We start from the raw sequence: 12,398 nt of genomic DNA, 5'->3' as shown, positions 1-12,398 counted from the left end.
CTTTATCTCCTCTCCATATACTCTCTTGCCAAATCCATGCTACTCTCATGCATGTGGAGGCCATAGAGAGTTGAGGACTAAAGGGCACTAGCTTGGATTATGGAGTTTACCATGTGCAACGACTATGGCTTGATGAAGTGCCTTGCAAGCTCACTACAAGCGTACCATTATATTTATAGAATGTGCAAGAGACTAGGTGAGATATAGCATATGTACTTCATGGATCAAGCCTCTTGAATGAATAAGAGGGTATCCAACGTCCCATTATTGAGCTTGTGGAGTGCAGTAAGTAGGTTGTATGTATACATGGCTTGTGTATATATTTACATGTTTGTGCTTATGCAAATGCTTGCATATGTGCTTACCCTTGAAATGTAGGAACAGGTGTTTAGAAGGGGATCCCTATTTGACAAAAAGGGCCAAAAAAATACACTTTTGAAAAGATCACATGGAAAGAAAGGATGAGAAGGTGGCAAAAGCACATGAAAGAGAAGGAAAGAGCTGAGTATGCAAGTTCATGAGGGGCTTTATTTGAGAGGGTGGCTATCCTCATAAGCTAAGAAGAGGGTTGCTTGGCATAGTAGGGAGTTGACTTAAGAAAAAGGAGAATGTTGCAATAGGAGCGTAGGTGGAAAAGAAGGCATGCACCCAATGGATGAAGGTTAAACAAGAATATTGTAGAGACAAGGGAAGGAAACTCTGAATTAAGAAGAGGAAGGAGAACATAAAGGAGGGTGAAGAATTAGGGAGGAAGGTGGCGAGATAGTGGATAGGCACTAGCTTTGTTTGTGACAATAGCAAGTAGCATTTGAAATTTGGGAGAAGGTGGCCTAGTAGTAGAAATCTCAATACAGATTAGTGTAGGTTCAAGAAATAATATGTGGAGCTCATCAAGGAGGCCAAAGGAGCAACAACGGATGAAATCTTGAGAAGAGTTCAAGCAATAATATGTGGAGCTCATCAAGGAGGCCAAAGGAGCAACAACAAATGAAATCTTGAGAAGGGTTTCCGAATCCATGATGAATATGAGTGGTAGATCAACAAAGAGCTAGGTCTCTTGGAGATAGAAGGTGGCATCACCTTCTGGCATATGAGAGTCTCACCTAACAGATTGAAGAGACGCATCAAGAAAGGAAGAATTTATCAGAGGGTATGTAGAAGAAAAAATTTATTGGGAAGGGCCCCTTTGTTGAAGATTTTGAAGAGTATAGAGAGGTTAGCTATTTCATGAATGGGATTGTCATGTGAGAGAGCAAATATCAATAGTGTAGCAAGAACAAAGGGGGAAATTAGGCAATGTATGCGGGTGTGGATGTTGATTTAATTAGCATAATGTGATGGGCTAGATAATGACACATTTGATAGGAAGAGAAGAAAAGAATAACTCCAACAACATGGCATGTCCTTAAGGAGTGTTCATAACAAGGCATGTCTAAGAGAGGGATTGGCTTGAAAAAATGCATTTTGCATACCTTGAGTTAGGCACTAAGACCAGTGCTTAAACAACCACTTTGCTTTTGAATTGAGAAGTTTGAATAATTTAAGATTAAGGTGAGACTTGGAAGGAGTTACAAATCATTGAATAGAAAACCGTAAAGGTGATTATTCTTCTTGGTGCTTTGGTGTTTAAAATCCTTGTTGAAATTTTATATTACACTTATTTGCTTGATGTCATGGTACTTGGAGATGTCAAATGTTTCATAATTATAGAGATCCATGATAATCATTTTGTGTCATATCCTGTGATGTAAGGTTTTGACCTTGAAAGACAACATCAAACATACCTAGCCCTAAAAAGGATATTTAGATCTTTCTTTGAGACAGACATGATAGTTGAGATATGTTATTTATTTTAAAAAATAGGAATGCTCACTATCATTGAGAACACATGAGATATATATTAGGTCATGGATTAATATGCAATGTTGGATGGAGGTATTAGGGCATGCTGCTTTGGGTCTCCTTCATTAGTTGCATTGTTAGAAATTGCCAACACACTAGGATATGATCCAAGATAGAGAGATTCTTGAGTTGAAGAATTAGAGATTGTCTATGTTTGAGTTAAAGTGAACGTGTTGTTGGCCTAGTGTTGTTACAACCAATCTCTTGTTACAGTGAGAAAGATCCACTAAAAGGAAAGTATAAAATTTTCTATCATTGAGCATGGAACATAGAGGCTATGAAAGAATTTGAAGAAAAACTTACCATTGAAGATAGAATGATTGTTTAAAGGGCTTTCAAGGTTTGTTGTAGAATATTCCCATAATTAAAAAGTCCAAGCTCAAGTCTATTGAACTTAGCACTAAAGTCACCAAACATGACCACTCCTTAGATCCTTGACTATGCATGATAGTCAAGGATCTTCTCTATCACTTGAGTGCATGTCATCGTTCCTAATGCCCTATTGAGGAGTGCTATGAGTGATTTTAGTGTCAAACAATAGATAATCTTAGATAGATAAGATAGAAAACCTATAACTTATGATTCAAGCAAAGTAGGGTGAGGATCCTCAGAGGTTTCTTGAGAAGTTGGAATTAGGCTACATCATCCCAAGACTTCTCGTACAACCAAGAAACAATTTTTGAAATAGTAAGTCTTGGATGAGGATAGAAATTTAATGACTTTGAGAGACAATTGAACCAAAGAAATCCTCTAGCTCAGTTGGTGTATGAGGCAACCAAACTTGATTGACTCCTAGACATTGAAACACCACAAGACCTTTGGAAACGGATTGAGTTGTTCCATAGACAAGAAGATCAATCCGTTGAGTTATTTACCCTAAACTTCTAGAGACTTTGGGATCCTCAGAGCAATTCATTGGGAGATGGAGAGAGGCACCAACAATGCTAAAAGTAAATCAATTTGTGGATAAAGTTCAAAGAGAGGTAATGACAAAATGGGAAATCAAGGAGCCTAATGCGTTTGAAGAGGCAGCGAGAATAACGATTGAGAAAGAGAGGAATTTTGAAAAACTAAAAAAGAAAGACCAATTCAAGAGACCTCAAGAGGAGAGATCGAGGGTTGAAGCCACGAAACTTGCCATAGAAGTTAATGGTTAGAATTACCAAGTATTGATAAGACAAGGAGATCACTTAGCGCCTAAGATTAAGAACCAATTAGCTAGACAAATGCAAAATACGAGACTTGTAGCATCAAAGGATAGAAAATGGGGTAGAGGAGCTAGAGGACTTGTCAATCAATGAGTGCTAGGGGAAATGGTAGAGGTCTTCCTAGAAGATTTCCAACTTGTTTCAACTATAGTAATGTTGGTCATATAACACCAAATTGTCCACAACCTCGAAGGACTAGAGGAGACATATATCCACATCTCAAAGGATCTTCCTAGTAGGGAACATGAGTACAAATTTGAGATTTGTGAGCCATTCACATCAAGAGGTCCAATTGCTAAAGAGAAAGGAAAGAGTGCATTGAATTGCATACAACCTACCAACAAAAGGGCTAAAGTTGCACCTACTAGTAAGAGAAGGAGGAAATTTTTTAGAGAGGGATGAACCTAAATCTAGTAAGGCAAGTGAGAGATAGAAAGCTAAGGCAAAGAAAGATGGTGTAACACTAAAAGATAAGACCAAGGAGGATGTAAAGTAGGCTAAGAATAGCACTAGAGCTCATAAAAGGCATTACCATGTAGCTAATATATCTCTAATGCAAGGAGAATAAGACTATGACATGCAAAAGAATCCATTGGGAAGGAAGGCCAATGTGTCATTTGCTCAACTTATGGAGCTATGTCGGAAGATAAGAAGAGAGTGGAAGAGATTGATAAACCCAAAAGCAAAGGAAAAGGAACATCAAGGATACTTAGTGTGAGGATTTGCCTAACATTTTCCCAATTATGAATGTATGTTACAAGAAAAATAATATTGGAGAGGCCTATATTGATGGAGGAGGACAAGTATGTGTGATTACACAAGCTTGTGTAGAGAAGTTTGATATCCATATGAGTGAAACATTGGGATTTTGACTAAGATTGACTTATCATGCTCGAATAAAATGTATGAGGATTATAAAGGACCTTGAAATTAAGGTGTATGATGTGCCTATGAGGACTAATCACCATGTTATGCCAATTGGGTTAGGGCCTTTTCCTTTAATCCTAGGAAGACCATAGATTAGAAAATTAGGAGCTATATAAGATTGGGGAAAGGATACCATAACTATCTATGAAACATAAGGCTTGTCGAGAAAATTTGACATGACTACCAGGAAGCAAATTGAAGATGATGATAGTGAGAAAGATGAGATTGAGGAAGAGGACACTGATAGTTGTGGGAAGAGGAAGAGGAAGATGAAGAATTTGAGACCAAATCAAATAGCCAAGAAGTTTCTTATCTTACTTTGGGGATAGAAAAGAGAACGAGAGAGTCAAAGAAGTATTAGTTACTCCATGTGAGAAGGGAGATAACGAAGAGACTTCTCATGGAAGTTTTAATATACCCACAATTGGTAATGGAAGGTTGACCAAAGACCCCTATAGATCGATTGGTGTGGTTGAGTTTAATGCTCTTAATGAGAAATCGTTTGAGGATGTAAATGAGTTTTCTAGAGAAAGAGAGAAACCCTAGGAAAGAAGGATGTTGAGAGTAAAAATGAACATGTTGATTGTGATTGTGGATCTTCTCAATCAAGGAGTCACTATGACTTAAATGCTTCTTTAGTAAGCATCAAAAGTGTATTAGAGTCCAAAGGATTCTCTTTTGGAAATGAGTTTAATGAGATACATAGGAAGTGGGCTTAGAGTCAAGACTTCTAAGACAAGAGTTGTGTGTGTGTGTTTTGGGGGGGGGGGGGGGGGGGCAGGGGGGCATGAGCATTGTGAAAACGAGATTATGAAACCCTAAAGAATGTGGGGGGAAATGAGTTATAAAGAAAGGAAAATTAGTGAATAATTCATTAGTGGAATATTGTGATGAGAATGTGAGGGCATCGCCTCCTCAATGTTGAAGAGAGTAGAGAGTGTGCAAATGCAAGAGGTGTTCATGCCCTGCAAGCTTATCTACACACTCATGCCCGTGGGCTTACCTACATGCCCATGCTCGTTAGCTTATCTATGGGCCCATGCTCATGAAGGTGTGAGCCTTGTGATTTTCATGTGATCATGCATAGTCATCTTTGCCAAGCATATGTTGTCAAGTGCATGGTGATCCTATGCACAATTGTCTTTATGATATTGTGAGCTAATGAAGGCATGTGCTGTTTACCCGACATAAAAGGTGATCGATTGCTACCTCTTCGTACCAATCCACCCATTATGATGTGCAATGATGCCAAAAATTCATTGGCATATGAGTCTAATTATGGTAGCTATACGGCTATTTAACAGTTTGCTCAATGCTAATTGCTTCAGCATTAAGGGAGTGACACATCTGGCCAAGAAGAGGCACACATTTTCTTTTCTTCTTTTTTCTTAAAAGAAAAACACATACAACCATAATAACAATTGAGGAGTATATGATGTGAAGTGTTGAAGATGCATGTCATTTTAAGGACAATGTTGGAAAGGATGATGGCATTGTGAAGCCAATGTCTTTGATTCAAGATGAAGACATGACAATGATTTTGGGCTTGATGAATTAAGGCATTCCCTCAAAACAATAATCTCTCTCCTTCTTACTATATTCTTCAAGAAAAGCACAAACAACACAACACTCTCTCTTGATTACTATTTGTATCCAACAATACCTCTTTTCTTTGTCCCAATCAAAGGAAATGCAGTGGTGGTTGTTAACAACTCTACCCAAGTGGTCAAAGCCCACTCTAATAACAATTGTTGAAGTTATTATTGTAAGAGTGCACATACGAAGCACGAAGAAGGAGAAGAAGTTTGAGAGAGCATAACACAAAGTATATTGAGAGATATCAATCATGAATATTTACAAGACTACATAAAGTGATTAGGCATATATAAAAGGCCAATGAAAAAAACCTCCTAAAGATGGAAAAAATACCCTAGTGGTCTTGAGTATGTTCACATGCATCACGACCAAAATATGGTAGCATCAATGCACCTTAGTGTGCTTAATATGTTGATGAAACGCTTGGTTCCATGCAACCACCAATGTGCTTTGATTGTCAGTGAATATTTTGGTGGCAGATGATTGTCCAACATTCGAACGAGCTAAAAATGCATCTAAGCCAAACATATATCAACCATAGTTGTGAAAGATACCATTTACTTAGCCTCATAACTAGAAATGCCTACAATGTGCTACTTCTTGCTCAACCACAATATGCATGAGTTGCCATGTATGAAGCAAAAGCCACTTGTGGATACATAAGTGTTGTAGCAAGTAGCCTAGTCAAAATCCACTCACACGTGTGTGTGTGTGTGTGTGTGTGTGTGTGTGTGTGTGTGTGTGTGTGTGTGTGTGTGTGTGTGTGTGTGTGTGTGTGTGTGTGTGTGTGTGTGTGTGTGTGTGTGTGTGTGTGTGTGTGTGTGTGTGTGTGTGTGTGTGTGTGTGTGTGTGTGTGTGTGTGTGTGTGTGTGTGTGTGTGTGTGTGTGTGTGTGTGTGTGTGTGTGTGTGTGTGTGTGTGTGTGTGTGTGTGTGTGTGTGTGTGTGTGTGTGTGTGTGTGTGTGTGTGTGTGTGTGTGATCCTCCTTGGGACAAACTATTCTTGCTGAACTTACTAATAACTTAAATTAAGTGTTTGTTAAAATGTGGTATTTTGCCCTTTGGGCTTTCAAAGACCAATTTCACTACACATCCACCTTCTTCACACAATATATGGTGAAGAAGGCCATAGTACATCTATAGCATGGATGGTCAATGGATCATATAAGCATATAGAGTTAGCACTTTACTTACATATTGGACATCTTAGTCCCCCCTTCTTGCATTCATGTTCAACCAAGCACTAGCGGAGGGCTTTTTGAATGAAGGAACCGTACACACCATCGTATTGATTCACAAAGATAGAGACACCCTTGACCCATACAACTATAGAACCATTATAGCAATATGCTTATGGTCCTCAAGACCAAATCTTTGCAACAATTTCTCAATATACTTTGATTGATATAAAGGAATAACTTCGTCATATTGAGAGGAAAGAAATGGTGGGATTCAAAGCCAAAGCTATGGAGTGTAAGAGGGTTCACAGAGAGAGAGAGAGAGAGAGAGAGAGAGAGAGAGAGAGAGAGAGAGAGAGAGAGAGAGAGAGAGAGAGAGAGAGAGAGAGAGAGAGAGAGAGAGAGAGAGAGAGAGAGAGAGAGAGAGAGCATACACAAATTTTTTGGTGGGTATATTGATACCCTTGTTTCTCATTATCTTCACTTAAATATGATTGTGGAATGTGTACTAGTACAAGGGGTGCCTATTTGGGCTTTTGTGATTGGCCTTTACTCCAATAATCTCCCACTTGAAGGTTAATGTGCATTTTAAGGGAAAATCAATCAATGAAAATACTATCAAATGCCATTAGCACTTTGCAATGTGCAATGTGCTCAAAAGATAAATTCTCTGTGAAAAGATATGCATAGTTATCATTCATATGGAGCTTGATAAGCTCAATCTACTTATCCTCAAGCACCTCCCTGCTAAAGTAATACTTCATCTCAATGTGTTTTTGTCTTTGCATGAAAGACAGAATTCCATGCGAATTGGATGCCGGTCTAACTATCACAATGCAAAGTAGGCACCTCTCCTACAATACCCAAATCTCCCAATAGATAGGTAAGAGCCATATAGCTTCCTTACATGCCTCAATGGTGGTTACTACAATATACTTAGCCTCAATTGTAGATAAAATCGTACATAGTTGCATTTGAGAGACTCGTGAGATTGCACCACTTATAAATGTAAAAACAAAATCTATCATAGACCTTGTAGAGTCTACATTCCTTACAAAATCAGCATCTACATACCCAAGGACTCAAGCATCCATCCTTCCAAAGCATATGCACATATATCTAGTGCTATTCAAGTATCACACGATAATCTTCCTTGCTTTCCAATGCTTATTGATGTTGCTAGAGTTTTCCATGAATGTGCTAACCACTCCATTGCATGGGCATTCCCTTGATGTCTAGCAACCATTAACTATATATGCATAAGGAAACTTGGCCATTTCATCCTTCTACTCATTTGACTTTGGGCTATCCTCTTGTCTAAGTTTCAAATATGGAAGAAATGGAATAGAGATAGGCTTATCCCTCTCTATATTGCAATGCTTTAGTACCTTCCAAATGTACTTATTTTGAGAAAAATAGTTTATCTTCTTCTTTTTATCCCACAAAATGCGCATTCCAAGAATGTGACTACCACAACATTCCGTGAGTCCTTCATATCAAAGGTTTTGTGCAACCTTTTCTTTAATACATCCATATCCATGACAGACTTCCTAGCTATTAGCATGGCATCCACATAAATGATCAATATCATTCTAATAACATCCATTGTGTTTCATGTATGTAAGCAATAATAAGATTCACTTCTAACATATCGTTTTGGGATCTCATGACAAGCAAGCCGTAAGCTTAAGAAGGTCCATCTATTTATTCCAGTAAGTAGCTCCCCTACTTGTGAGCACAAGCTAGCTCCTTGCTTATAGGAATAAGAAGCTACCTCAAGCTTGAACAACCCTTGTCCTTGCATATATAAGATACAGAGACCAAAATCTTTTCTTGAGCATTTCAAAATCAAATTATTTTCCCTTGAATCCAACTAGTATTTACTATCAAAATGCTTCCATATTGGTTTCTGGAAGCTCCAAAATCGAGCCTCAATGGCTCTCCAACATGGAACAACTATTTGACTTAAATGAAGAGCTCCATAGTGGGATTAGTATCTCTTTCTAATCCGGATAGCAAGTATGAATGTCACAAAAGGAGCTTGAATCCTTGACCTCCCAATGAAGCTTGACTCCTCAAGCGCCTTGCTCCAACCATGGCCTCCCACAAACCTAGCTCTGATACCTATTGAGAGGGAAGAAATAATGGGGATACAAAGTCAAATCTATGGAATGTAAGATGGTTGTGAGAGAGAGATATGGAGATAGAGAGAGAGAGAGAGAGAGAGAGAGAGAGAGAGAGAGAGAGAGAGAGAGAGAGAGAGAGAGAGAGAGAGAGAGTGTGTGTGTGTGTGTGTGTGTGTGTGTGTGTGTGTGTGAGTGACAAGGCACACACAAAGTTTTTGATGGGTATACTAATATCCTTATTCTTATTCTTCATTATCTTTACTTATCATAGGCTAGCTCTCTCCTAGTCACTTATACATGGATTGAGGATAAATCATTGTATTGAGCATCGAGTCATGTGCCTCCTATCAAGAAGGTCACAAGCACTAGCTCCAAGATTCAAGTGAGCACTCCATTGCTCCTCAATCCTCTGTGGCCTTCGTAATGCAAGAGAAGTTATGGCAGGCATGAGAGAGGACTAGAGAGGAGGCTAGAGGTTTCACTCTCTTGGTCCCTCACCTCTCACTCACACACTCTCTCTTCCTCAATTTTCCACACACACACACACACACACACACACACACACTCTCTCTCTCTCTCTCTCTCTCTCTCTCTCTCTCTCTCTCTCTCTCTCTCTCTCGACTTGGAGCAAGAAAGTAGAGAAGCAAAGTTTGCATACACAAGAATAACCATTCATTTCTATTCAAACTCATCACTTTTATACATGAGCTCTAGGGTTAGGGTTTCCCCTTTTCCCTTAGTAGGTATATTGCCATCCTTTGGCCATTTGATTGATCTTCTCCCTCTTGCACACTCTTAATTCATTTTCCTATGTTATAGTTGATAAACTGCATAGGAGAAGAGCTCGGCTCTCGATAAAATCAATACAAAACTTCAACCAATTGATACAATTTCAAAAAATTTGTGACAACATTTTCCAATGTCTTTATGCTTTCAAAAATTTGTTAACAAAGAGGTATATGATTAACATCTACTTCAAAAATAGGCTTATTTATGTTATCATGACAAACCTATGTATACTAGAAAACTACCTCATTTAGCATTACATGTGATTGCCTACCATTAAAAAGAGGCAACAAAGTGTCATAGATATTTTGTGAGTGTACATTTGCCTCTTTAGTATAAAAGTGAGGTTGAAGTTCATCTTCCACAAAGGCAACATCATGACTGATCAATGTACACTTAGTTTGCAAAAGTAAGGTTGAAGGTCATCTTCCACAAATGCAACATCACAACTAATCAATGTACACTTCGTTCACAAATAATATAACCTGTAACCTTTGATTTTGGTGCTGTAACCAACAAAGATGCATTTTACAATCTTGCCAAAAGCATTGGTAGTGATGCTTCAACTAGAAAATTAAAAACACACACGTGAGCAATATATGATCTTTTATCATGCCAAGCTTCATATGGAGCGATGGACAACAATCCATTGGTGGGACTGTTCAAAGATGAGAGAGAGAGAGAGAGACAGGGACACACCATATCCATGAGCCTTCAGGCTCTCAAGGTCTTTTCTTCATTATTCCACACTAACTGAGAAGCACACACTACAATGTAAAGTAACCTAGTCTTAGTGTTGACTAGACTGACTAACTCTAGTCAGGTCACCTACTAACACAAACCCAACTTATTCAATGTAGTCACATGGAGACAGCACACACCTAGCTATCATAACAGATGTTGGTCACACATAAGGACGTACCTACTGAGCTTGACTTCTAACAGTCCCCCTCAAGCTCAAAAACAAAACTCAAGTCATCTGCATCACTCCAAGTAGTTGTCTAAAGTGAATGAACTTATCTTTACCAAGTGATTTGGTAAAGATGTCTACTAGCTGGTCTTCAGTCTTCACATGCTCCAAGTCAATCTGATCTGCTAAAACCATCCTTGATGAAATGGTAGTGGACCTCAATGTGTTTCGATCTTGCATGATAAACAGGATTGCTTGCTAACATGACACTGCTTAAATTGTCACAGTACAGCCGTACTTTGCTGTCCAAGTGTATTCCCAAGTCATTCAACAATTTCCGTAACCACATAGCTTCACAGGCCGCTAAGGCTGCACCATGATACTCCGCTTTCGTACTGGACAGTGCAATTGTAGGCTGTTTCTTACTCTGCCAACTGATCATGCTACTACCCAATCCAAATGCATAACCACTGGTTGACCTCCTGTCATACGTGCAACTAGCCCAGTCAGCATCAGTATACCCCATCAAGTCAAGGGGTTTCCCATATGCATAAAACAGCCCATGATCTGTGGTACTCTTTACATATCTCAGAATTCTCATGACTGCATCCAAGTGTGGTTTGCGAGGCTTCTGCATAAACTGAATGATCAGCCCCACAGCATAACTCAAGTCAGGTTTGAGGCAGCACATAACGACTCTGCCTAGCACCTAGTGTCATAACAAACGGAATCCCCAATTCACTGTCTAAGCTGTCACTGCTAGATGACTCATAACCTACAGTGAGTGGACATGTTACTTCTTCAAAAACCTTTTCTTTTCCCTTATCTGTTCTCCCCCTCACTGACATATCCATGTCAGTGGATGCAGTAGTGTGACTACGCAACCGTCCTGTCCAAGGACTCACTGTAGATGATACATCACCTGTTTGACCACTCATGGAGGTATTCTCTGCAAGAGTATTTTCAGCACGACTCATACTGGGTGAGCCATCAGTAAGCATTGCAACAGGATTCCCATACCAGGATGCTAACTCATCAAATACTACATCTCTGCTTATGAGTGTCTCATGCGTAGAAGGTACATAACACTTATAACATTTCCATTCCTGTGCATATCCCAGAAACACACTCTTCAGTGCATTAGGATCCAATTTCTTCCTCTTCTCATCCGGTATATGCACATATGCAATGCTGCCAAATACCTTCAAGTGCGAAATATCAGGTTTATGACCATACAACCTCTCATATGGAGTGACATCATGAATCCTTGCTATAGGGGTTTGATTCAACACATAGACAACAGTCATCACTGCTTCAGCCCAATAACCATTTGACAGACATTTCTCATTCAACATAGCTCTAGCTGATTCCATCAAGACCCTGTTTTTCCTCTTTGCAACACCGTTTTGTTGTGGTGTATAGCTACATGTGAGCTGTCTTCTGATCCCATATTTAGCAAGATACCTGTCAAAGTAATTAGAGACATATTCACCTCCTCCATCTGATCTCAAATAGGATATATTGCAGCCCAACTCATTTTTAGCATGCTTCTTGAAGTCTTTGAATGCATCAAACACATCATATTTATGCTTCAAAACATAAAGCCAAGTGTACCTGTGCTGAAATCATCAATAAATGAGACATAATACCGTGCACCTCCAAAAGAAGCATTATGTGAAGGACCCCAGACATCAGAGTGCACCAACTGTAAAGGCCTAGTGCTATTTTTTACATGTTTCATGAAAGGAAACCGTGCCTGCTTCCCAA

Source organism: Lygodium microphyllum, chromosome 16 (genome assembly GCF_053477565.2).
Source record: "Lygodium microphyllum isolate KBCC chromosome 16, Lygodium_microphyllum_v1.1.10, whole genome shotgun sequence".
In the NCBI taxonomy this organism is placed as follows: Eukaryota; Viridiplantae; Streptophyta; class Polypodiopsida; order Schizaeales; family Lygodiaceae; genus Lygodium; species Lygodium microphyllum.
Note: the sequence above shows the minus strand (reverse complement) of the source record.